Below are 26,109 nucleotides of genomic sequence, written 5' to 3' on the forward strand. Positions count from 1 at the left end.
AGACATAAGTTAAACAAGTTTGCCTTAAGAAGGCTAGCACAAACTGGGATACAGACCGAAAGAGGCGCAGGCCTCCTGCCTGGGATCCTCCTAACTACTCCTGGTCGTCGTCGTCAGCCTGCACGTAGTAGTAGGCACCTCCAATGTAGTAGTCGTCGTCGACGCTGGCTCCTGGCTCCTGGACTCCAGCATCTGGTTGCGACAACCAGAAAGAAAGGAAAGGGGAAAAAGGGGGGAGAAAGCAACCGTGAGTACTCATCCAAAGTACTCGCAAGCAAGGAGCTACACTACATATGCATGGGTATATGTGTAAAGAGGCCATATCAGTGGACTGAACTGCAGAATGCCAGAATAAGAGGGGGATAGCTAATCCTGTCGAAGACTACGCTTCTGGCAGCCTCCGTCTTGCAGCATGTAGAAGAGAGTAGATTGAAGTCCTCCAAGTAGCATCTCCAAGTAGCATATCCAGGTAGCATCTCCAAGCGCATCTCTAGTCGCATCGCATAGCATAATCCTACCCGGCGATCCTCTCCTCGTCGCCCTGTAGAAAAGCGATCACCGGGTTGTCTGTGGAACTTGGAAGGGTGTGTTTTATTAAGTATCCGGTTCTAGTTGTCATAAGGTCAAGGTACAACTCCAAGTCGTCCTGTTACCGAAGATCACGGCTATTCGAATAGATTAACTTCCCTGCAGGGGTGCACCAACTTACCCAACACGCTTGATCCCATTTGGCCGGACACACTTTCCTGGGTCATGCCCGGCCGCGGAAGATCAACACGTCGCAGCCCCACCTAGGCTCAATAGAGAGGCCAGCACGCCGATCTAAACCTAAGCGCACAGGGGTCTGGGCCCATCGCCCATAGCACACCTGCACGTTGCGTACGCGGCCGAAAGCAAACCCAGCCTAGTGGCGTTCCAGTCCAATTCGGCGCGCGCCGCTCCGTCGCTGACGTCTGAAGTGCTTCGGCTGATACCACGACGTCGGGATACCCATAACTACTCCCGCGTAGATGGTTAGTGCGTATAGGCTCGTAGCCAACTCAGATCAAATACCAAGATCTCGTTAAGCGTGTTAAATATCCGCGAACGCCGAACAGGGCCAGGCCCACCTGTCTCCCGGGTGGTCTCAACCTGCCCTGTCGCTCCGCCACCAAGTAACAGTCGGGGGCCGTCGAGAACCCAGGCCCACCTCTACCGGGATGGAGCCACCTGCCCCTTCAGCCCCCAACTCCGAACAGTATCATAGGTAATGTAATAATGTAAAGTATATAGTATATGCCCGTGATCACCTCCCGAAGGGATCACAACCCAGTAGTATAGCATGGCAGACGGACAAGAGTGTAGGGCCACTGATGGAACACTAGCATCCTATACTAAGCATTTAGGATTGCGGGTAAGGTATCAATGACTGTAGCAGCAATGACAGGCTATGCATCAGAATAGGATTAACGGAAAGCAGTAACATGCTACACTACTCTAATGCAAGCAGTATAGAGAAGAGTAGGCGATATCTGGTGATCAAAGGGGGGGGCTTGCCTGGTTGCTCTGGCAAGAGAGAGGGGTCGTCAACTCCGTAGTCGAGCTGGGCAGCAGCAGCGTCGGTCTCGTAGTCTACCGGAGAGAAGAGGGGGAAGAAACAATGAATACAATGCAAACAAATGCATATCGATGCATGACATGACAAGTAACGATGCTAGGTGTGCCCAATCGCGGTAGTAGGTGATACCGACGAAGGGGGGAAACATCCGGGAAAGTATTCCCGGTGTTTCGCGTTTTCGGACAGATGAACCGGAGGGGGAAAGTTGCGAGTTCGATAGGTTAGGGGTGTGTGGCGGACGAACGGGCTGCGTATCCGGAATCGTCTCATCGTTCTGAGCAACTTTCATGTTGAAAATATTTTAATCCAAGTTACGGATTAAAAGATATGATTTTCTAAAGATTTTATTAATTTCTGGAATTTAATTAATTATTTAAATTCAACATTATCCAAAACAGTATTTGCTGACGTCATCATGACGTCATCATGACGTCAGCAGTCAACAGAGGTGTTGACTGGTCAACTGACGTGTGGGTCCCACTAGTCATTGACTGTTTAGTCTAATTAGTGTTTAACTAATCTAACTACTGTTTAATTAAACTAATTAGTTAGTTAGGTTAATGTAATTATGATTAATTAACTTAATTTATTCCTTAATTAATTAATTAATTAAATTATTATTATCTATTTATTTATTTTATTTATTTTATATATTATTTTTAGTTCCTTTTTTTTAACAAAACGTTCTGGGACTGGGGCCCACTAGTCATAGGCACAGGGCCTTAACGGGCATACAGGCAGGCGGGTGCGGGCGAAGCCGCAGCCCTGCCCGGTAACGAGGCAAGGCCGGAATGGGGCCGGAGCGGGCGCGTGGGCGCCGGCGCCCGACGCGGCCAGTGGGGAAGGAAGGGGCCCGACGCGACTGGTGGTCAGGGGGCGCGGACCAGCGAGGCTGCATCGCCGGTGAGGCGAGGCCGCGCACACGCGGGTGAGCGGCGTGTAGGCGCGATGTATGGGCGCGGGCGGGACAAGGCCGCGGTGAGCGCGACGAGCGCGAGCGCTCGTGGGCGTGGGTGGAGGCAAGGACGCCGAGTAGGGCCACGACGAGTGCGACGCGTTCAGTACGGGGGGAGAGGGAGCACGGGGCGGTGCTCACGTTCGGTGCAGGGAAGGGGCAGCGTGGCTCGATGGCGTCCGGCGAGGAGGAGGATGGGGACGAGCGACGGTGGGGAGGCATTCCGGCGGGGAGGTCCAGCGAAGGCGCTCCGGGACGGCTTCGGGCGACGGAGTCGGGGTGGAGGCGGCGATGACGGGGCGGCGAGGAGGCAGACCGTTGAGGTGGTCCGGCGAGGGAGGCGTGGTTGAGGCGACGGGGACGAGGGCACGGCTTCAGGTGGGCGCCGCGCAAGGGAGAGGAGGGGCGCGGACGAGTCCGGGAGGAGGGGCGCCGGCGTGCGCGGCCACGGCGGGGCTCGCGCGGTTGCGGGCGAGGGGGTTTCGAGCGTCGGGGGGGTGGGGGTTCGTCCCGATCCCGATCTGGATCGGGGAAGGGACGAGGGGTCGTGGGAAGGGGGAGAGAGGAGTGGGGGTGTGGGGATTTAGGGTTTCGGTCGAGGGGGGTTATGGGGAGTGGGGTGGGCCGGCCTGGTGGGTTGGCCCAGTGGAGGGTTGTGGCCTGCTGGGCAGAAGCCCAGTGGGGGGGGGGGTTTGCTTTCTCCTTTTTTTAGCTTTGTTTTCTATTTTCTTTTCTTTATCTATTTTCTTTTAATTTTTGTTTTATAAAATATAAGTACAACTCCTAATTTAATGTTATAATTTATTCTACTGCCCCAAAAGTTTGACACCTAATTAAAATAGTTTGTATTATTATTATTTTTAAAAGGCATTTAATTAATTGTTATAGCTGCTATTTTAATTAGTTTAGAGCCTTTAAACATTTTATAAAATTTGTGATTTCTCCACTAGTATTACCCATGATTTATTTGACACATTTTGGACATTTTAGTTTTAATGTTTGAAAACTTTTGTTGTTCGCCTAAATCTCAAATTTGAATTTGAATCGTTTTCGAACTAACGCGAGATTACCGACAGTAACGGAGGTGATGTGGTGTCATTAGCAGAGGTTACTGTAGCTTGATTATCCGGGCGTCACAATTCTCCTCCACTACAAGAAATCTCGTCCCGAGATTTAGGAGCAGGAGTAAGGGGGGAGGGATCTAATTACGAAATGCTAACGGATCTTCTCAGTCTTGGTTGCTCTTCTCGAAGAGGTCGACCCATTATATTGATGTCTTCCTTTCTCTGCTTCAGGTCATCATGATGAAGTCATCATCCTTTCTTCGGAAATTTCATCGTACTAACGAAAGATTAAGGGGGTATACCGAAGAATGGATCTCTGCAGGGTAGATTATCTGGTAGACAACAACGAGGAAGGTGGCGGAAAGTAACTCTCGAATTGAAATTTAAGACAATATCGAGAGCATAGCAAGAAGGTGCAAAATAGAAGTTTCAAGCGCATAGGTAATCGTTCGTTGCCTGAAGCGAAGTGTGAAAGGGGTTCAGAGCAATGGGAATAAGTATTGCGTCTGATACCAAATTGATGATCTCATCAGAAGGTGGCTCGTGAATTACACACGAGGCCACGTGTGAGGAATAACTTTGGGAACAGGGGGTGTACAGGAGAGTCAGGTTTCGATCCTGTGGAACTGTGGGTTATGGGCCCACCATGTGGGTTAAAAATAGGAGCGGTGACATCTCGCACGGTCACAATAGCAAGGCATGTCAGAGGGTAGCCTATCAGTTATGTCGGCACAATGTCGGTACCAGGGGCGAGGGACGAAGAGAACCATTTTCCTACTCGTTGAACGAGGCGGACCAATAGGCAGAGTTCTCGTCCATCGGTGGTGACCGGAATGCTATCGACAATTTCAACAGGGCCTTACTGACAGAGTTGTACACCGAGGTGTTTACATAAGCAGGAGAATAATACTGCTTAGATTATATAGACCTCAAGAAAGGTTAAACCAACCAATGGAAAGGAAAATAAGATTATCAGATTAAACAGAACAATGAAAAGGAAAATGTGTTTAAACACATATATCAGGGGGTATATCCTTCCCAAGGGCAAGCAACGCATGATATTCATGACGGGATATAGCGTAGAAAACCCCTTTAGGAAAGGGAAGAGAAATTTTCATGACATTACCCATTCAACGGTGTTTGGATAATTGGGCAGGAAACATTTAACATTGGGTTTCAAATGTTCTTGTTGAAAATTGGAGTACCATAGACATGCTTCGAGATAGCATTGACATGGTCTTCATGTGAAGATCAGACTCTGGAAACACGAAGGATCCATCAGGAACAACTTGTAGAATAAGTCTTACAATTTCCTCATGGGTGAATGGATAACCTTGCTGAAAAGGAATCTATAATGATAGGTCCTCCAGCCGGGGGGGGGGGTGCTAGGCATGACATCATGTTACTGGGTCATCAAAGGATCAATATCATAACTCTTGGAAAGTTGTCCTAACCATCATATCTGACGGAGATTCAGGTATGATTGGTGTCAGGATACCTCAGGCTCAGGATGCCTGAGAAGAAAGGTGCAACACCAATTGACGGGATGACACTGAAAGATTCTCGGGAAATGAACTATGAAGTGACTTCCGTTAACAAGAGTTCATCATTAACCCAAGGAGAGGACAAGGAGGTGTCTGGTGAACTCAACGACAATTCACCGAGATTCCCAAAAGATGGATTTCCACCATTAAGTGAACAAGGAGATAACATTTGTCAGATCAAATGATATAGGGAAGTATGCTCGAGGAAAACATACACAATTGAACATTGGTTGAAAGGTGCGCCCGAAATATGGGTTGGGTTGCACGACCAATGCCAGAATGGTGATTCAATTAGCGAAGGACTTAGAATGAACTATCGCCCATTCACTTCAAAGCAATAGGGTTGCTAGAAGTTTTGAATTCACACGTCATAGCTCCATTGTCGGTATTCCGGTTGAAAACAATACGGGGACCAAGGAATGAACGAAGATGGCAAGTAGTATTATGATATCAAGAATTATTAAGAGGTGGTGAAATTCTCACCACATTCTTGACAAAAAGAGATGGTAATACTTCCGAGGTAAGGAAGATCAACTGCTGGGTAGCAGTGATCTCAAGGTTTACACAAAACACGAACAAGTTGTGTTGAACGAAAGGCAATAAAGTGGTCGATGAGAACAGGAATCATCGAGGGGCAAGGATGGTATTACCCATCATGAATTCAATTGAATTCCTGGAAGAGCTCATAAGGTTGATGATGATCACGACACAATTGTCGAGAGATTTCATGCAGATGTAGTCAATCAGCGACGACATCAAGTCAAAGGAATGATGAGCAAGAGGTTATTGGAACCACAGTTACGACACAAACTCGAAACCAAGCTTGTTGTTCAAGGCGAAATGATATGATGATGAGGATCGGCATAAGGTTAGTTCATCGTCGAAAATTGGTGCTCCGAGAATAAGGACCAGGTAGCACAGTTAGAATCGTCACGACAATGATATAGCCAAACAAGCTAGGAATGGCGTGATCGGGTACCAACTCGTACTTATAGAAGCTTACTGAAGAGTTGTTGAACCGAAAAGCGGACTCGGTTCAGTTATCGGTGTCTTTGAGTGTTCAATAACTCAGAGCCCACAAAAAATTGGAATCGGTGGGAAGGTAGCACTTGATGAAGAACTCATAAAAAGTTATGCAGTTCCATGATAATCTCGAGATACCAGGGGGGTAATACTCGACGACAGATCAAAGTAAAGGTTGGACTGGTGTATTGATCCATAGAAGACAATTGTTTTAACTTGTCCGAGAAAAGAGATCAAAGAAGAACAATCATGGTCGGAACCACGATTGCAGAAGGCCAGATCCTAGATATAAGATGAACTTATACCAAGGAATAATTCATTTAAGAGAAGCTTTAATGATAAGATCTACATCGTGTCCATGGGCATGAACACAAGTTCAAGGTCGACTCCCATTTCCCCAATGCACAACCTTTCATTCACTTCTCGCGCTCAATGAAGTTGTAGTTTTGAAATTTTATCTGGCAAAATACCAGAAGAGTACGACTCGTGAAAACTTTCGAGTCCACACCTATTAAGGAAGGCATAGGTTCAACCCATTGGGGCATCTTAGAATCATATACCAAATCTTCAGAAGTAATTAACTCAAGCTCAAAGGCAGAGCATGGTTGAGAAAGCAGAGGATACAATTTACCAAAGGCATTATGTATCAGAGGAAAGGCTCACAAGGTTATTGAATATGAAGGGCGTTGTCAGATAAAATCCAACAAAGGATCCGGTGGTCCACAAGGGATCTGACGTGAGCATCGGTACTCAACTAGAGGAAGAAGATTGCAAGGAGATCAGATTATAGAAACAACTGACTAACTCAATTGTCAAATGCAAAGGAATTATGATTTCCAAATCAAGGGATCAAAAGCAATGCTCTGATTAGGGATGGATAAGTTGAATAGCCTTAGGGTACAACCAACAACAATTGGATTGGTCGAGAACCAACTCCAGTTAAAAGAATGGAAGCTTAGCCGGAAAGGTAATTTATAAGGATCAATGATGATTGCGTGTATTCGCAAACATATTGAGTCAACAGACTCAAAATGATAATGACAATGAATGTCATTAAGACTACGAGACTTATGGGATTAACCATAATGCAAGCAAGCAAGAATTTCAAGAGCCAAAGGCTCCAGAGGGTTTTCGGAAGATCGAATATTATTTTGAAGACTTTTGTGAAACACAAGAACAACTGGGGATGAGCGGATACTCGGCAAGCGCGAGTAATTATCCGTAGGGGTATTCATGCAGCAAGGAACTGCAGGGCAGTAAGCGTAAAGAATTCTCAGAATATCGAAGAGTATTTCAGGACATCTTGTAATAACAAGAGCAACTGGGGATGACAATATGAACGATAGGTGTAAGTAGTTATCCAGAGGGATTTATCGATGGAAGTGAATTGCAAAAGCGATGGCACATAGTCTCGAGAGCACATCGTAGAGTATCTTCGGAATCTTCTGGTGCAGCAGGCGGTCATCGGTAACAAGTGGCTCTCTGGGAGAAAGTACTTGCGAGAACCTAAAGTTAGTTTTGTTTTTAGCGAAATCATTTAACCCGAATAGAAGAGAGCTCAGAGTCCCAGAGTAAAGGTCGAGGAGTAAAAGATCCTAGTACCACCCCGTAAGGCACACAGCCAAGTTAGTAAAAGTTTTGCAATGTCTAGACTCGACTTCAGCCAAGGAGTTGGAAAGGGGGATTCCTACAGGCAGTCGGCTCTGATACCAACTTGTGATGCCCCCGATTTAATCGTACACTAATCATGCACGCAAATGTGTACGATCAAGATCAGGGACTCACGGGAAGATATCACAACACAACTCTAAAACATAAATAAGTCATACAAGCATCATAATACAAGCCAGGGGCCTCGAGGGCTCGAATACAAGTGCTCGATCATAGACGAGTCAGCGGAAGCAACAATATCTGAGTACAGACATAAGTTAAACAAGTTTGCCTTAAGAAGGCTAGCACAAACTGGGATACAGACCGAAAGAGGCGCAGGCCTCCTGCCTGGGATCCTCCTAACTACTCCTGGTCGTCGTCGTCAGCCTGCACGTAGTAGTAGGCACCTCCAATGTAGTAGTCGTCGTCGACGCTGGCTCCTGGCTCCTGGACTCCAGCATCTGGTTGCGACAACCAGAAAGAAAGGAAAGGGGAAAAGGGGGGGAGAAAGCAACCGTGAGTACTCATCCAAAGTACTCGCAAGCAAGGAGCTACACTACATATGCATGGGTATATGTGTAAGAGGCCATATCAGTGGACTGAACTGCAGAATGCCAGAATAAGAGGGGGATAGCTAATCCTGTCGAAGACTACGCTTCTGGCAGCCTCCGTCTTGCAGCATGTAGAAGAGAGTAGATTGAAGTCCTCTAAGTAGCATCTCCAAGTAGCATATCCAGGTAGCATCTCCAAGCGCATCTCCAGTCGCATCGCATAGCATAATCCTACCCGGCGATCCTCTCCTCGTCGCCCTGTAGAAAAGCGATCACCGGGTTGTCTGTGGAACTTGGAAGGGTGTGTTTTATTAAGTATCCGGTTCTAGTTGTCATAAGGTCAAGGTACAACTCCAAGTCGTCCTGTTACCGAAGATCACGGCTATTCGAATAGATTAACTTCCCTGCAGAAGTGCACCAACTTACCCAACACGCTTGATCCCATTTGGCCGGACACACTTTCCTGGGTCATGCCCGGCCGCGGAAGATCAACACGTCGCAGCCCCACCTAGGCTCAACAGAGAGGCCAGCACGCCGGTCTAAACCTAAGCGCACAGGGGTCTGGGCCCATCGCCCATAGCACACCTGCACGTTGCGTACGCGGCCGAAAGCAGACCTAGCCTAGTGGCGTTCCAGTCCAATTCGGCGCGCGCCGCTCCGTCGCTGACGTCTGAAGTGCTTCGGCTGATACCACAACGTCGGGATACCCATAACTAGTCCCGCGTAGATGGTTAGTGCGTATAGGCTCGTAGCCAACTCAGATCAAATACCAAGATCTCGTTAAGCGTGTTAAATATCCGCGAACGCCGAACAGGGCCAGGCCCACCTGTCTCCTGGGTGGTCTCAACCTGCCCTGTCGCTCCGCCACCAAGGAACAGTCGGGGGCCGTCGGGAACCCAGGCCCACCTCTACCGGGATGGAGCCACCTGCCCCTTCAGCCCCCAACTCCGAACAGTATCATAGGTAATGTAACAGTGTAAAGTATATAGTATATGCCCGTGATCACCTCCCGAAGGGATCACAGCCCAGTAGTATAGCATGGCAGACGGACAAGAGTGTAGGGCCACTGATGGAACACTAGCATCCTATACTAAGCATTTAGGATTGCGGGTAAGGTATCAATGACTGTAGCAGCAATGACAGGCTATGCATCAGAATAGGATTAACGGAAAGCAGTAACATGCTACACTACTCTAATGCAAGCAGTACAGAGAAGAGTAGGCGATATCTGGTGATCAAAGGGGGGGCTTGCCTGGTTGCTCTGGCAAGAGAGAGGGGTCGTCAACTCCGTAGTCGAGCTGGGCAGCAGCAGCGTCGGTCTTGTAGTCTACCGGAGAGAAGAGGGGGAAGAAACAATGAATACAATGCAAACAAATGCATATCGATGCATGACATGACAAGTAACGATGCTAGGTGTGCCCAATCGCGGTAGTAGGTGATACCGACGAAGGGGGGAAACATCCGGGAAAGTATTCCCGGTGTTTCGCGTTTTCGGACAGATGAACCGAAGGGGGAAAGTTGCGAGTTCGATAGGTTAGGGGTGTGTGGCGGACGAACGGACTGCGTATCCGGAATCGTCTCATCGTTCTGAGCAACTTTCATGTTGAAAATATTTTAATCCGAGTTACGGATTAAAAGATATGATTTTCTAAAGATTTTATTAATTTCTCGAATTTAATTAATTATTTAAATTCAACATTATCCAAAACAGTATTTGCTGACGTCATCATGACGTCAGCATGACATCAGCAGTCAACAGAGGTGTTGACTGGTCAACTGACGTGTGGGTCCCACTAGTCATTGACTGTTTAGTCTAATTAGTGTTTAACTAATCTAACTACTGTTTAATTAAACTAATTAGTTAGTTAGGTTAATGTAATTATGATTAATTAACTTAATTTATTCCTTAATTAATTAATTAATTAAATTATTATTATCTATTTATTTATTTTATTTATTTTATATATTATTTTAATTCCTTTTTTTAACAAAACGTTCTGGGACTGGGGCCCACTAGTCATAGGCACAGGGCCTTAACGGGCATACACGCAGGCGGGTGCGGGCGAAGCCGCAGCCCTGCCCGGTAACGAGGCAAGGCCGGAATGGGGCCGGAGCGGGCGCGTGGGCACCGGCGCCCGACGCGGCCAGTGGGGAAGGAAGGGGGCCGGCGCGACTGGTGGTCAGGGGGCGCGGACCAGCGAGGCTGCATCGCCGGTGAGGCGAGGCCGCGCACACGCGGTGAGCGGCGTGTAGGCGCGATGTATGGGCGCGGGCGGGACAAGGCCGCGGTGAGCGCGACGAGCGCGAGCGCTCGTGGGCGTGGGTGGAGGCAAGGACGCCGAGTAGGGCCACGACGAGTGCGACGCGTTCAGTACGGGGGGAGAGGGAGCACGGGGCGGTGCTCACGTTCGATGCAGGGAAGGGGCGGCGTGGCTCAATGGCGTCCGGCGAGGAGGAGGATGGGGACGAGCGACGGTGGGGAGGCATTCCGGCGGGGAGGTCCAGCGAAGGCGCTCCGGGACGGCTTCGGGCGACGGAGTCGGGGTGGAGGCGGCGATGACGGGGCGGCGAGGAGGCAGGCCGTTGAGGTGGTCCGGCGAGGGAGGCGTGGTTGAGGCGACGGGGACGAGGGCACGGCTTCAGGTGGGCGCCGCGCAAGGGAGAGGAGGGGCCCGGACGAGTCCGGGAGGAGGGGCGCCGGCGTGCGCGGCCACGGCGGGGCTCGCGCGGTCGCGGGCGAGGGGATTTCGAGCGTCGGGGGGGTGGGGGTTCGTCCCGATCCCGATCTGGATCGGGGAAGGGACGAGGGGTCGTGGGAAGGGGGAGAGAGGAGTGGGGGTGTGGGGATTTAGGGTTTCGGTCGAGGGGGGGTTATGGGGAGTGGGGTGGGCCGGCCTGGTGGGTTGGCCCAGTGGGGGGTTGTGGCCTGCTGGGCCGAAGCCCAGTGGGGGGGGGGGTTTGCTTTCTCCTTTTTTTAGCTTTGTTTTCTGTTTTCTTTTCTTTATCTATTTTCTTTTAATTTCTGTTTTATAAAATATAAGTACAACTCCTAATTTAATGTTATAATTTATTCTACTGCCCCAAAAGTTTGACACCTAATTAAAATAGTTTGTATTATTATTATTTTTAAAAGGCATTTAATTAATTGTTATAGCTGCTATTTTAATTAGTTTAGAGCCTTTAAACATTTTATAAAATTTGTGATTTCTCCACTAGTATTACCCATGATTTATTTGACACATTTTGGACATTTTAGTTTTAATGTTTGAAAACTTTTGTTGTTCGCCTAAATCTCAAATTTGAATTTGAATCGTTTTCGAACTAACGCGAGATTAGCGACAGTAACGGAGGTGATGTGGTGTCATTAGCAGAGGTTACTGTAGCTTGATTATCCGGGCGTCACACACACCCACTTAGTTTCTTTTGTTGAGCTTTCATATATTTATAGCTCTAGTGCATCCGTTGCATGGCAATCCCTACTCACTCACATCGATATCTATGAATGGGCATCTCCATAGCCCGTTGATACGCCTAGTTGATGTGAGACTATCTTCTCCTTTTTGTCTTCTCCACAACCACCATTCTATTCCACATATAGTGTTATGTCCATGGCTCATGCTCATGTATTGCCTGAAAGTTGAAAGAGTTTGAGATTATTAAAGTATGAAACAATTGCTTGGCTTGTCATCGGGGTTGTGCATGATTAAATACTTTGTGTGATGAAGATAGAGCAACACTCAGACTATATGATTTTGTAGGGATGACTTTCTTTGGCCATGTTATTTTGAGAAGACATGATTACTTTGATTAGTATGCTTGAAGTTTCACCATTTTCATGTTAATATGAACTTTTATTTTGTATCATTTGGATCTGAACATTCATGCCCCAATAAAGAGAATTATGCTAGGTAGCATTCACACTTCATAAATTCTTTTCTTTTATCATTTACCTACTCGTCTTAAGCTTGGGGATGCTGATACATCTCCAACGTATCTATAATTTATGAAGCATTCATGCTATTTTATTATCTGTTTTGAATGATTATGGGCTTTATTATACATTTTTATATTACTTTTGGGACTAACCTATTAACCGGAGGCCTAGCCCATATTGCTGTTTTATTGCCTGTTTCAGTATTTCGAAGAAAAGGAATATCAAATGGAGTCCAAACGGAATGAAACCTTCGGGAGCGTGATTTTTAGGAAGAATACGATCCGGGAGACTTGGAGTTCACGTCAGAAGAGCATCGAGGATGCCACGAGACAGGGGGCGCGCCCACCCCCTGGGAATGCCCTACCCTCTCGTGGGCCCCTCGAGGCTCCCCCGACCGACTTCTTTCGCCTATATAAGCCTACGTACCCTAAAAACATCGAATATCATGATAGACCGGGAGTTCCACCGCCGCAAGCCTCTGTAGCCACCAAAAACCTCTCGGGAGCCCGTTCCGGCACCCAGCTGGAGGGGGAACCCATCACCGGTGGCCATCTTCATCATCTCGGCGCTATCCATGACGAGGAGGGAGTAGTTCACCCTCGAGGTTGAGGGTATGTACCAGTAGCTATGTGTTTGATCTCTCTTTCTCATGTTCTTGACTTCACCCGATCTTGATGTATCGTGAGCTTTGTTATTATAGTTGGATCTTATGATGTTTCTCCCCCACTATTCTCTTGTAATGGATCGAGTTTTCCCTTTGAAGTTATCTTGTCAGATTGAGTCTTTAAGGATTTGAGAACACTTGATGTATGTCTTGCCATGATTATTTGTGGTGACAATGGGATATCATGTGCCACTTGATGTATGTTTTGGTGACCAACTTGCGGGTTCCGCCCATGAACCTATGCATAGGGGTTGGCACACGTTTTCGTCTTGACTCTCCGGTAGAAACTTTGGGGCACTCTTTGAAGTACTATGTGTTGGTTGGATGAATCTGAGATTTTGTGATGCATATCGTATAATCATGCCCACGGATACTTGAGGTGACGATGGAGTATCTAGGTGACATTATGGTTTTGGTTGATTTGTGTCTTAAGGTGTTATTCTAGTATGAACTCTTGAATAGATTGATCCGAAAGAATAACTTTGAGGTGGTTTCGTACCCTACCATAATCTCTTCGTTTGTTCTCCGCTATTAGTGGCTTTGGAGTGACTCTTTGTTGCATGTTGAGGGATTGTTATATGATCTATCTATGTTATTATTGTTGAGAGAACTTGCACTAGTGAAAGTATGAACCCTAGGCCTTGTTTCCTATCATTGCAATACCGTTTACGCTCACTTTTACCATTAGTTACCTTGCTGTTTTTATATTTTCAGATTACAAAAACCTATATCTACTATCCATATTGCACTTGTATCACCATCTCTTCGCCGAACTAGTGCACCTATAAAATTTGCCATTGTACTGGGTGTGTTGGGGACACAAGAGACTCTTTGTTATTTGGTTGCAGGGTTGTTTGAGAGAGACCATCTTAATCCTACGCCTCCCATGGATTGATAAACCTTAGGTCATCCACTTGAGGGAAATTTGCTACTGTCCTACAAACCTGTGCACTTGCAGGCCCAACAACGTCTACAAGAAGAAGGTTGTGTAGTAGACATCAGCCGGCGACTTTAACCCTTCTTATGTGTTGTGTCGTGCTAGTGATGGGCATGTTTATGCTAAATTTGTTGGTTCTCCTTATGAGTACATTGAATGGTCTATTTGGGTTCCTAATACCCTTGGTACTAACATCAAAGGACCCATTACAAAATGGGTACCTAAAACCAATCATTGATGTCTTGTAGGTGTTTGCTTCCGGTGGGGATCATGGTTGCTCGATAGTGGAGACACAAATCATATGACCGGAAGAAGGACTTGGTGGTGGACGTGCATAAGATCCCATCTATGCCCACCAACGTTGAGTGGAGTGATGCCTTGTCTTCTAAGGTATTGGGTCTTGGCAAGGTTGTCATTTCTCATGATCTCACGATCGAGAAAGTCATGCTTGTTGAGTCCCTTGCATACAATCTACTTTTCGTTTGTCAACTTGCACTCATGGGCTTTGCCACATTCTTTGATATTGATACTGTGGCCCTCTTGTGGAGCAAGACTCTTAAAGTAGCCTTTGTTGGGCATGTCGAGAACGGTCTTTGTGTGATTAACTTTTCGGAGTGACCCACTAAGACCGCGACATGCCTAATGGCTAAAATTGATGTGGGTTGGCTTTGGCATCGCCGTTTAGCCCACGGCAATATGAGATCTTTGCAAAGTCTTCTCAAGGGGGACCATGTCTGAGGACTAACAAATGTTAGTTTTGCCGAAGATCGTACTTGCAGTGCTTGTATTGAAGAAAAGCTACATGAGAACGCTCACCCTCCCATGACTATCATCTACTCGAAGAGATCCTTGGAGCTCCTTCACATGGATCTCTTTGGGCCTCCATCATTTGATAGTCTTGGGGGTAGAAAGTATTGCTTGGTGATTGTGGATGATTATTCAAGATATACTTGGGTATATTTCTTCAAGAGGAAGAGTGAGACTCAACAAACCGTCATCGACTTTCCAAATGAAGCTCAACGTCAACATGGTGCAAAGATCTTGACAATAAGAAGTGACAACGGCACCGAGTTCAAGAACTACACCTTGGATGAGATTCTGAGTGATGAGGGGATCAATCATCAATATTCTGCACCATACACCCCTCAACAAAATGGTGTAGCGGAGAGGAAGAATCGGATGTTGATGGATGCGTCCAGGACAATGATGGCGGAGTTCAAGTCTCCTTACAACTTTTGGGCCGAAGCCATCAACACCGCATGTCATGCATCCAATCGGCTCTATCTCCGCAAAGGCTTGAACAATACTCCTGATGAAATTCTCACCGGTAACAAGCCCAACCTCAAGTTCTTTCAGCTGTTCGGGTGTAAGTGTTTCATTCTCAAGAAAGGTGTTTGTTTGTTAAATTTGAGGCTAGAGCTCATGAGGGCATATTTTTTGGTTATGCTACAAACTCTCATGCTTACCGTGTCCTCAACAAGTCCACGAGACTCATTGAGGAGACGTGTAACATGGAGTTTGACGAGAATAACGACTCCCAAGTGGAGCAAAGTGGTACTTGTGATGTAGGTGATGAAATTCCTCCCCAAGCCATCAGAAGAATGGGTGTCAGTCATATCCTACCCATTAAGGAACCCCTTGTGGCTGAAGGAGAAGGACAATGCTCCACTCAAGTGGAGTCATCACCGACTCAAGACCTACACGCTTTCGAAGAACAAAGTGAAGGCGCTCAACCACGTGAACAAGATCAAGGGCAAGATTAACCTCAAGATGATGGTGAGCCACCAAGTGATTCCCAAGGTCAAGTTCTCTCTTTCGAGCAAGTTCAAGATCAAGAGCAAGCTCAAGATCAAGAACAAGCTCAAGACGACGCTCAAGATGATCAAGTTTCCCCTCCTCTTTTCACATCCGAGGAGGAATTAGAGCATCGTGCCGTGAAGATCGCTTCCAAGCTCACAACCAAAGGTCATCTCATGGAGAATGTGGTTGGAAGCCTAAGAAAGGGGGTAAGCACTCGTAGACAATTAGCAAACTATTGTGAACATCACGCATTTGTTTCTTGTGTCGAACCCCAAAAGGTCTATGAGGCACTCGAGGATCCGGATTGGCTCAATGCCATGCATGAAGACCTCAACAACTTCAAGAAAAACCAAGTGTGGAAATTAGTGCCAAGGCCAACCGGGAATCATAATGTCATTGGAACCAAGTGGATATTCAAGAACAAGCAAGATGCTCATGGAATCACTATTCGCAACAAGGCGCGTTTGGTGGCACAAGGTTACTCCCAAGTCGAGGGTATCAACTACGGTGAAACCTTTGCTCCCGTTGCCCGCCTTGAATCTATTCATTTGTTGATTGCTTATGCTTCTCATCATAATTTCAAGCTGCAACAAATGGATGTGAAAAGTGTTTTTCTTAATGGCCCCACTAATGAGTTGGTGTATGTCAAACAACCCCCAGGGTTCGAGGATCCCTATTTCCCAGATCATGTGTACCAACTCAACAAGGCACTCTATGGCCTTAAACCAGCCCCACGTGCGTGGTATGAGCATCTTACTGAGTTGTTGCAAGATCCTGGGTTCGAAATTAGGAAAATCAACCCCACTCTTTTTACTTAGAAGGTCAAAGGGGAGTTGTTTGTGTGCCAACTATATGTAGATGATATTATCTTTGGTTCTCCTAACAAAGCTTTCAATGAAGAATTTACCGCTCTCATGACCTCAAAGTTCAAGATGTCTATGATGGGAGAGTTGAAGTTCTTCCTCGGGTTCAAAATCAAGCAAAGAAGAGAAGGAACCTTCATCAACCAAGCCAAATACACTCAAGACATGCTCAAGAGATTCAAGCTAAGTGATGTCAAGACGGCTTCCACTCCAATGCCCATAAAATGCCAACTTGACATTGATCCCAATGGTAAAGCGGTGGATCAAAAGGTATATCGCTCCATGATTGGATCCTTGCTTTACCTTTGCGCATCTAGACCGGATATCATGTTGAGTGTGGGAATTTGTGCATGGTTTTAAGCCGCACCTAAGGAAATCCACTTTGTGGCGGTCAAGCGAATCTTTCGATATTTGGCTCATACCCCAAACTTTTGCTTATGGTACCCAAGAGGAGCCAACTTTGATCTGTTGGGCTATTCGAACTCAGATTGGGTGGGATACAAAGTGGATAGGAAATCCACCTCCGGAGGGTGCCAATTTCTTGGTTGCTCTTTGGTGAGTTGGTCTTCTAAGAAGCAAAGTTGTGTATCTCTCTCGTCCACCGAAGTGGAGTATGTGGCTGCCGGTAGTTGTTGTGCTCAACTTCTATGGATGAGGCAAACTTTGAAAGATTACGATGTCACTTGTGACGAAGTGCCTCTTTGGTGTGACAACTAAAGTGCCATCAAGATCTCTCTCAACTCGGTGCAACACTTCAAGACGAAGCATATTGAGATTCGGTATCACTTCATCCGGGATCACATTAGGCGAGGGGAGATGAAGATCAAGTATGTCAACACTCATGATAACCTTGCAGATATTTTCACAAAGCCCTTGGATGAAGAAAGATTTCGCGAGTTAAGGCATGAGCTAAATATCATCGATTCGAGCAATGTATCTTGAACCCTTGTACACCCCACCATACTCAATGTGCTATCTTGTTTACGTGTAGGCATTGCGGATATCGGGTTCCCGCAAAACCGTTGAGGTTCGAACTCTGGGGTGTGCACGGAGATCTTCTCCCTACCGAAACACGCCCACAACCTCACCGCGATTCTAAGCTAGAACGATGATCGACACAAGAGACACGAGGGTTTATACTGGTTCGGGCCACTGTTGTGGTGTAATACCCTAATCCAGTGTGTGGTGTGGTGGATTGCCTCTTGGGCTGATGATGAACAGTATAGAGGAAGAACAGCCTCGCGAGGAGAGTTGTTCTTGTGGTGGTTTGGATGAGCAAGGTTCGGATTAGATTCCCCCTTCTAGATGAGATGATCCCTCTACTGTGGTGGCTAGCCCTATTTATAGAGGCCCTGGCCCTCTTCCCAAATATTGAGCGGGAACGGCCATTTTGAAAGGGGACAGCTAGTACAAGCTATCCTGACTAAATTTGTCTTCGACTGCCAAAGGTGCTGGCGATGACATCGTCTTGGGCTCCACGGTGACCTCCGTCCTGCCGTCCCGCTGGTCTTGGTCTCATTGCACCGATATGGAAACCTTTGCCTGATGCCTCGGTACCCCGCGCTTGCGCTTGCCCCCTTTGCACCAAAGAGGAAACAAGGACACTGCGCAAGCTGGCGCCCGCCTGGCCTCGATCGTCATGGCTTGCGTCAGGAGCACCTCGCGAGGCACCCTTGCCTTGATCTCTCCGCCTCCTCGCGAGACTACCTGATGAGGCCGCCCCTGAGGAGGACTTGTGTCGTCCGCCCCGTGAGGCTTGGCCACTCGCGAGGGTCTTGAACTTGGGTTGATGAAGACGGGCCGTACTGGGTCACTGGTTGAGCCACGTTGTAGGCCGAAGGCAGGCAAGTCTGGGGACCCCCGTTCCCAGGACGCCGACAGTAGCCCCGAGCCCAAGTCGTGCTCGGACTTGGCTTAGTAGTGAAGCAAAAGGGCAAGTGCGGAGCACCACGGGCCCCAACAGCCTGCGGCCTTGGTCGATGCGTGGTGACTAATTGGACGTGGGCGTCTCCGCTTCCCCATGCTCCCCCAGTATCCGCCTGGCTAGGTGGCCACAAAGCTTTACACAGTTATTTCCTCTTTGCTAGCCGTGTGCTTCTTGTTCCCCTTTCTTCCTTGAGCCTCTATTTCCGCTTCCAATCTGACTTGAGCTCTGCCCCCCCCGCCATCGCCATGGCGGCAACTAGTAAGGAGAAGGGGAAGAAGCCTCTGTCCTCATCCAGCTCGCCTCCGGCAATCGAGCCCGCCGTCGGCAGGTCGTTGGTGCTCAACTTGGAGGACCTGGGTGATGCGGAGCATCCCTCGGCCATCCCCATGGACATCACACCGCAAGCACGGAGAGGACCTACGACAAGAGCTTGCACACGCACCGTCGAAACCGAGGTGAACTCTTTCCTCTTCGGGTCTCTTTCGGTGTCACATGAGAGTCAGATTCTACCTCATATGGAAACTCTATGCACTCGTAGGTACCAAGAAGAAGACCGTGAAGAGGCGAGGACGAAGACACAAGGACATGAAGAGAAGAAGAGCGAGAGAAGAGCGCGAAGCTACGGAGGCCTCGGACCCATACGGGTGCCCGGCCACCAGCACCCCCGGTTGCCCGGCCACCAGCCGCCGGTTGGCGAAGGCCCAGGCCACCCCGGGTGCCCGGGCCATCACCCCCGGGTGCCCGGCCCAGCTCCCAGCCGGCCTCGGCCTAGTACGGGTGCCCGGCCCCTCACACCCCGGGTGCCCGGGCCACCTACGGCCCCGGCCTCTGACCGGTCCGGGTGCCCGGCCCCCTTTGCCGCGGGTGCCCGGACGACTCCGAATATGCATGTGTGCAACTTGGGGCCTTGCCCTTGTAACCCTCTCCCCCTCCTATTTTGCCCCTAGACTATAAGTACCCCCCACCTAGCGCATTTAGACGGTATAGCTAAGAATAGACACAAATCATAGAGCTTAGCTCATGTACCTCCCCTTGTGGGATTCCTCTTGAGAGAGAAGACTCCATTGGAGTACAAGACCTCCATTGGAGAAGATCCCAACGGATTCAAGCCCCCCTTGAGGAAAGATCTACCTAGATCATCAAGCCCTCATCTCCTTCATAGGATTTGGGATGAACTCTACCATGTATCTTGTTTCCCTTTGATTGTTCATGTACCTTGTGGATCTTGTGTGTTTGTTGGTCTAGTGGATGTGTGATTGGACTTGTTCTTGAGTGTTCCTCCTGTTTTCTCTCTTGTGTTCATCTTGTTCTTGGGGATTCCCCCTCCAATTTGTGAAAGATCTTCACTTAGGGTTCTATCCTACAACATCTTGGTATCATGAGCCATGGTTTCTCACGAAAGTGGAGCCCCCCTCTTTGTTCTCTAGCCTAATTTTGTTGTGTTCTTGCCCAATTTCAAAAATTCCCCACCAAAAATAGCCCCAATTTTTTTTTGATTTGTTGGTTTGATGAGATTTTGTTGGATTTGATCCATGGATTTGCTTGGTTTCAAGTGGATCTAACATTCCCCCATCCATCTCCACCTTTCTCTCCACGAAATCCATCAATTTCTTCCATTTCTCCACGAATTTCCGCCCAAATCCGTCACCCCCGGGCACCCGAAGCTCAAACCCCGGGCACCCGGACCCCCCGTGCATCTCCGTTGACCACCCCGGGTGCCCGCACCCCGAGCCCCCGGGCACCCGCAACCCGGGCTGTTTGCCCCGGACCACCCCGGGTGCCCGCACCCCTTCCCCCCAGGCACCCGGACCCCCGGGCCTCTTCTCCAGCCCAACCTCGCTGACCACCCCGGGTGCCCGCACCCCCAAACCCCGGGCACCCGCACCTCCCCGAATCAGCTCACCGACCAACACCGTTTCAGCCATAACTTTTGCTCCCGGAGTCCGTTTTTGACGTTCTTTAGCTCGTTGAGTAGCTATTGACATCCCCCATCTATATAGATAGGTTAAACACCATTTGACTCCATCAAAAATTTGGCATTTTGGCATCTTTGCCTCGGCCATCCACCATATCATCCGCAAAACCACCATAACTTTCCGCAAACTAACCCATTTTCGATCCATATAGCATTTGTGGTTGCTTGAGTGGTGACTTGAGTCTCCTAAGGTGTTTCGTCTACTTAGGTAAGGTTGCTTCATCATCAACAACCACCACCACTTCCGCATTGCTAAATCCAGAACCACCAATGCATTCCGCTACCACCATTTGACATTTTCCTTGAGATTTTGAGTTCGCGGTTTTTTACCGTTTCCTAAGGTGTTTCGGCTACTTAGGGACGGGTCTACATCATCTTGGTATCTACATCAAGAACACCGCCACTCATCATCGCCACGAGGTCGTCATCGACATCGACCACTTCACCATTTTGACAACCTAACCGTAAGCAAGAACGGTAACCTCCGTATCACCTTGGTATCGTGGTATCTTATCATTGTACATTCTTGCCATTACATTGTTAACCCCTTAGCCCATTTTGTGTCACTTTCCTATCAAGACTAGCCATTTGAGTATTGCCGGCAACGTTACTTGTGCACATTAGTGATCCATACCTTCCATTGCATACATACCATATCATATTGGTATCATCGGGGTATCATCATATCATCCCTTGTGTCACAAGATCGTTCCCGCATATACACAATTGCTATCTTGGTTTGTGCATTTTGCGTAAGTGGCCATATCAAAAAAAGGAATAAGCTTTTAAGCAAAAAGAGAGCAAAGAGCTTGTGAGCAAGAGCCATAGCATCATACCACATTGCACATAAGATTGTCATATCCGATCATCTTGGATCGTCATGTGCGAAACACTGGGAACATCATACACATAGCATACTTGGGATAGAAAGCTCATACATATTGCGTCTTATAGGTTGTGCACAAGTGTCGTATCCGCCTATTGAGCAATCATGCTAGAGTCTCTCTTGAGTTGTGCAACACGAGCGTTTTCCGTGGATTCCACATTTTGTGCTCATTCCTTGGTTGCACGACCCCATTTATCTATCCGTGTGTGTGTTTCCGTGTGCCACATATTGCTATTGGTCTACTTGTTTCACTTGTGAATTTGTGAATCTTTTCCAACATTATTGACTCTTGCTAACATTTGCATCAAATTTTTGTGCCACTATCCTCACCGAGCTCCACTATAAGCTTTACTTGATAGGTGTGAGTGAACAAGTCCGGTACCAATTCCACTATTCTTTCATCTCACATTGAGTGAAACGGGATACATCTTCAACTTTGGTAAAAGGTAACTTGGTATTGTTTATCTCATTTCCTACTCACCTCTACTCGAGTCTTGTGATGGATAGGCAAGGCATTTCATCTCCAGTCTTCCACGACAACGACAACGTGAACAACTACATCACAAAAACATCCATCTTTGGACTACAACGAGCAATGCAAGGCATTGAGCGACTCGCCATCGACATTCGCCAAAACGAAGCAAGGATAAGGGACTACCTCGACACCAAGTTGGCCGAACAAAGGGATCAAGTACGAGACATGATGGCCAACTACAAGTCTTCTTCCCCTTTGTCATCTTCAAGGCGGCGACGCTCAAGTGGCCAATCTTCGGAACGTCATCGAGCTCAAGCACTACAACACCAGCAAGATGAAGATGCTCGCAATGCTTACACCTACAAGTCCCATAAAGCTCTACATCAAGCTATAGCCAAACTTCATGAGAACAAGAGAAGATCGCGAGACAAGCACCACCAAGACGGAGCTACGACCACTTCGGCATCTTCGCCAAGTGTCATCAAGGCATCTTCGCCTTTGGATGTATGGCATCTTTGCCTACCTCCGACGAGTACACCTACTTCGGCCTTCCTCCACGGCGACGGTGATGAGATGATCGAGCATGGGATTTTCCCTTTGATCATGGAGGAGAGCGATGATGTGCCATCTTCGGCCTTCATCCACGGTGACGACGATGAGATGGTTGAGCATGGGATTTTCCCTTCGACCACGGTGATGTATGATGACTTGAGTGACTTGTGCCACCATATTGAGAGTGAGAGTGGCTTCACCACTAGCCCCAAATATGACGAGTTGTCCCAATTCCCATGTGAGGAGAGCCACCACCACCACCACTTGAGTGATTTGAGTGACTCCACCATATATGACATTGAGTGCACCTACCTTGAGGGAGTGAGTGAGACACCACCACATAGAGAGAGTGAGGTAGTTGATAGGGCATGTGAGGCCACTATGATTTCTGACGACTTAACCTCTACCTCTATTGTGTCTTCTCCTTTAGTGCTAGGTCCCATTTATGATGACGTGCCGATCCTCGACGACTTCATCCTTCCTATGGACAAAACGATGGCCATGGTGGAATATGATGCACCTCCCACATGGTGATAGAGGCGGGGTGTCCCGATCTTTCGATGAGATGATAACTATCGATTTGGTGGAGACGACTTTGACGATCCGACTACAAACGTGCACGACGTTGCGCCTTAGCAATCGCTAAACCAACTCCGAGAGGTTATTGACCACGCCGGAGCACAATCAACCTGACCACGAAGGTCTATTCCTGCAAGCAATCGAAGAACAAGCAAGAATATGATAAAAGCAATCTGAATATTGCGAGTATATATGAAGTATTGATAAAGGTGGGAATCCGTAAGCGGTCTTGGTCTGGTCGTTGGACACAAACGAAGTACACGAAGTTGCAATGGCTAACTTTTAACTAAACAAATCCCAAGGAAAAGCTACTAGATGGATCTACTTATATAGGAGCAAGGGGTGGCGGCCAAGGAGGTGGGAGGACGTCCCAAGGCAGCCTAAAACTAAATCTAGGTCGTACAAGGCCAATGGGCCCAAGTGGAGGTGATGTAACACCTTTGGACTTGTAGTTTGACTCGGATTCTGCTGCAGCATCAGATTGTTTCGTCCACAACTCAACGCTCCGGACGAATTTGAAGGTGATTCCAATTGGGTTGGAAAGTGCACGAAATCTAGTTTCCAACAAAAAAAGAATCACCCAATTCGGAGTCCGTATGAAAAACTTGTGTGCATTTTGAGTCAGGTGTGTCTGTGCAGTCCGAATCTGAATCCAGAACGTGAGAGACTTGGACTCTATCTTCTCTTGGGCCAAAAGTGACGTGAGAGAACTTTTTGGACAGCAAATAAACATCTCTTTCTTCCTTATCTTCATATGTGGATTGTACAAATGTCCCATACACCTGCAATTAGACAAAACACAAAAGTGTGTGAAGTATTTTTGTTCTGGATAACATAAATAGATTATTGAATAGTTTGCACTAGAAATCACCTGACAAATATGCATATATGCAATATTTTTGGTCATATCCAAGGTAGTCATGTCCTCATCATCCTCCCCTTCTTGAAAATAAAGCCGTCCTCGGCGTTGCTTAATCTGAAATGTGGCTAACAAAAGAGACAAGGTGTACATGTTGTATATGTATATGTCATCCATTTTTACTTCCCTTGATTTTTGCATATATGACACATGAATAGATGAGTAACTTGCATAGTTCATAAAATCTAAAGCCAAAAAATTAGCACAAGAAGTAGAAGGCATGAAAATATTGCAACTTAGTTTGCACAAATAAGTGAAGCTCTTATTCATTTCAAAAGATTGACAATGTTCATCATTAAACCATCCCAACATTGGTGAATAAACCTTACTTGCATCAAATTTACATGCTACAACATGCTTAAATAAGCAAACATGCAATAAGTCATTCAACACAGAATCATCACCAAGATTAGAGGTCATATCAAAATGATTAAACATTGGTTCTTTTGCATCAATAGTTGATTCAATGGGTGCACTCAAAATTGTTGGTATTTCAGTTGTTTCATCACATGGCAAAGTCAAATTATCAACGTAGTCCTCTAAAATAGGTGGTGTGATCAAAGTAGTGGGTAGCTCATCAGATGGTGCATTCAAATTGACAAGGCATTCATCATTCTCATGTAGAGATGGAAGATCAGTACCTTTGTCATTACCTCTTATGATCAACTCAGATGATGTAGCCACTCTCGAGGGCGATGTGTCACATGGTGGAGGTGATGTAGTCCTGACAACAACGGATGTGGTTGTCATAGTATGCCTACTAGTTGAAGGAACAATCATATCAACTCTTGGAATGTGCACCGTGCGCTTGTTCTCCTCGTGGCCAACACGTCGTTTTATTTCCTATTCAGCTTTGCAAGCAAGATGAAACAAATGGTCCATAGGATAACACTCTTCATGAATTAGTATCTCTTGAATATCACGGTTTAATCCTCCCCAAAATCTATCCATAAAATCATCTTCACTTTCTTCTAAAGAGGAATGCAACAAGGTAGTTTGTAAATCATCATAATATTTTGTTACAGTTTCACTACCTTGTTTTAAGTGTTGCAACTTCTTAATCATGTCACGAGTATAATAAGCAGGGACGAAAGTATATCGCATGGCAAGTTTCAAATCATCCCAAGTAGTAGGTATATAATCAGGGTGTAACCGACAATATTCACTCCACCAAACCAAAGCATAACCAGTGAAAGAACCAACCGCAACCTTAACCTTTTTATGTTCATCGAAATTATGGGAAGCAAATATATTTTTTATGTCGAACTCCCATTCAATATATAAAGCAGGTTTAAAACGGCCATTAAATGGTGGTATAGATACATTAACCTGATCATGTGCATTTGGATGTTTGTGCACCTCTCGTGACGGTTGTGGTATTTGCAAAGGTGGTGGCACGTCTCCCGCGATCGACAAAGCCCATGAATTGACTTTGGATCCTGTCATGATTAGTAGAACAAGAAACAAAACCCAAAAATAATGTTCCTATAACTACTAGGATGTGGTGGTAAAACGCTCACAGTAAAGCAAATATCAATGTCTTACAAGTTCTTACCATGCAACAGGCGGTGATCGGCAACCAGCGGTGTCAAGTAACTCCGAATATTGAGTAAAATGATTGCCAGGGGAGCGTACGTATACACGGTGTAGAAATATGTGGAGCTGGGTTGGCTATATATGGTAGCAAAAGATTAGCAATAATCAATTCAAAGATGCAATGTTGAATAAACGCTCAACGACGGTACTGTGCTGGTCCTAGGCTAGACCGGACTAGAGACGCGAGCCTAGAACACTAATGAGGTCACGGCGTAGCACAACTAGCATCAATGAAGGATACTAAGTAGCTCTTGACCGCAAGATATAAGTGAAGATCACAACAGCAATGAAGATAATGAGGTGAAACAACATCCAAGCAGGATATATCAACAACTTTGTCTCCAACTTTCCTCTGAAAAAGTTTGTGCCGATTTTTTTGTTTTTTTTTCTTCTCTCTTTTTTTCCTCACACTTTTTTTTCTTTCTCTCCTTTTTTTTCTCTGACTTTTTTTCCTTTTTTTTCTCTCGTTTTTTTTCTCTCTTTTTTCTCCCTCTTTCCAAAACAAACTAGATAAGATGCAGATTGGATCAAGTGAAGATGTGGACGGTCTCAACTATTATTATGACAATGAATGGTGGGTAGCACATGGTGGAAATTGATGGATGGGTGGTGGACAGC

This window comes from Triticum aestivum, chromosome 6B, assembly GCF_018294505.1.
Source record: "Triticum aestivum cultivar Chinese Spring chromosome 6B, IWGSC CS RefSeq v2.1, whole genome shotgun sequence".
Taxonomy (NCBI): domain Eukaryota; kingdom Viridiplantae; phylum Streptophyta; class Magnoliopsida; order Poales; family Poaceae; genus Triticum; species Triticum aestivum.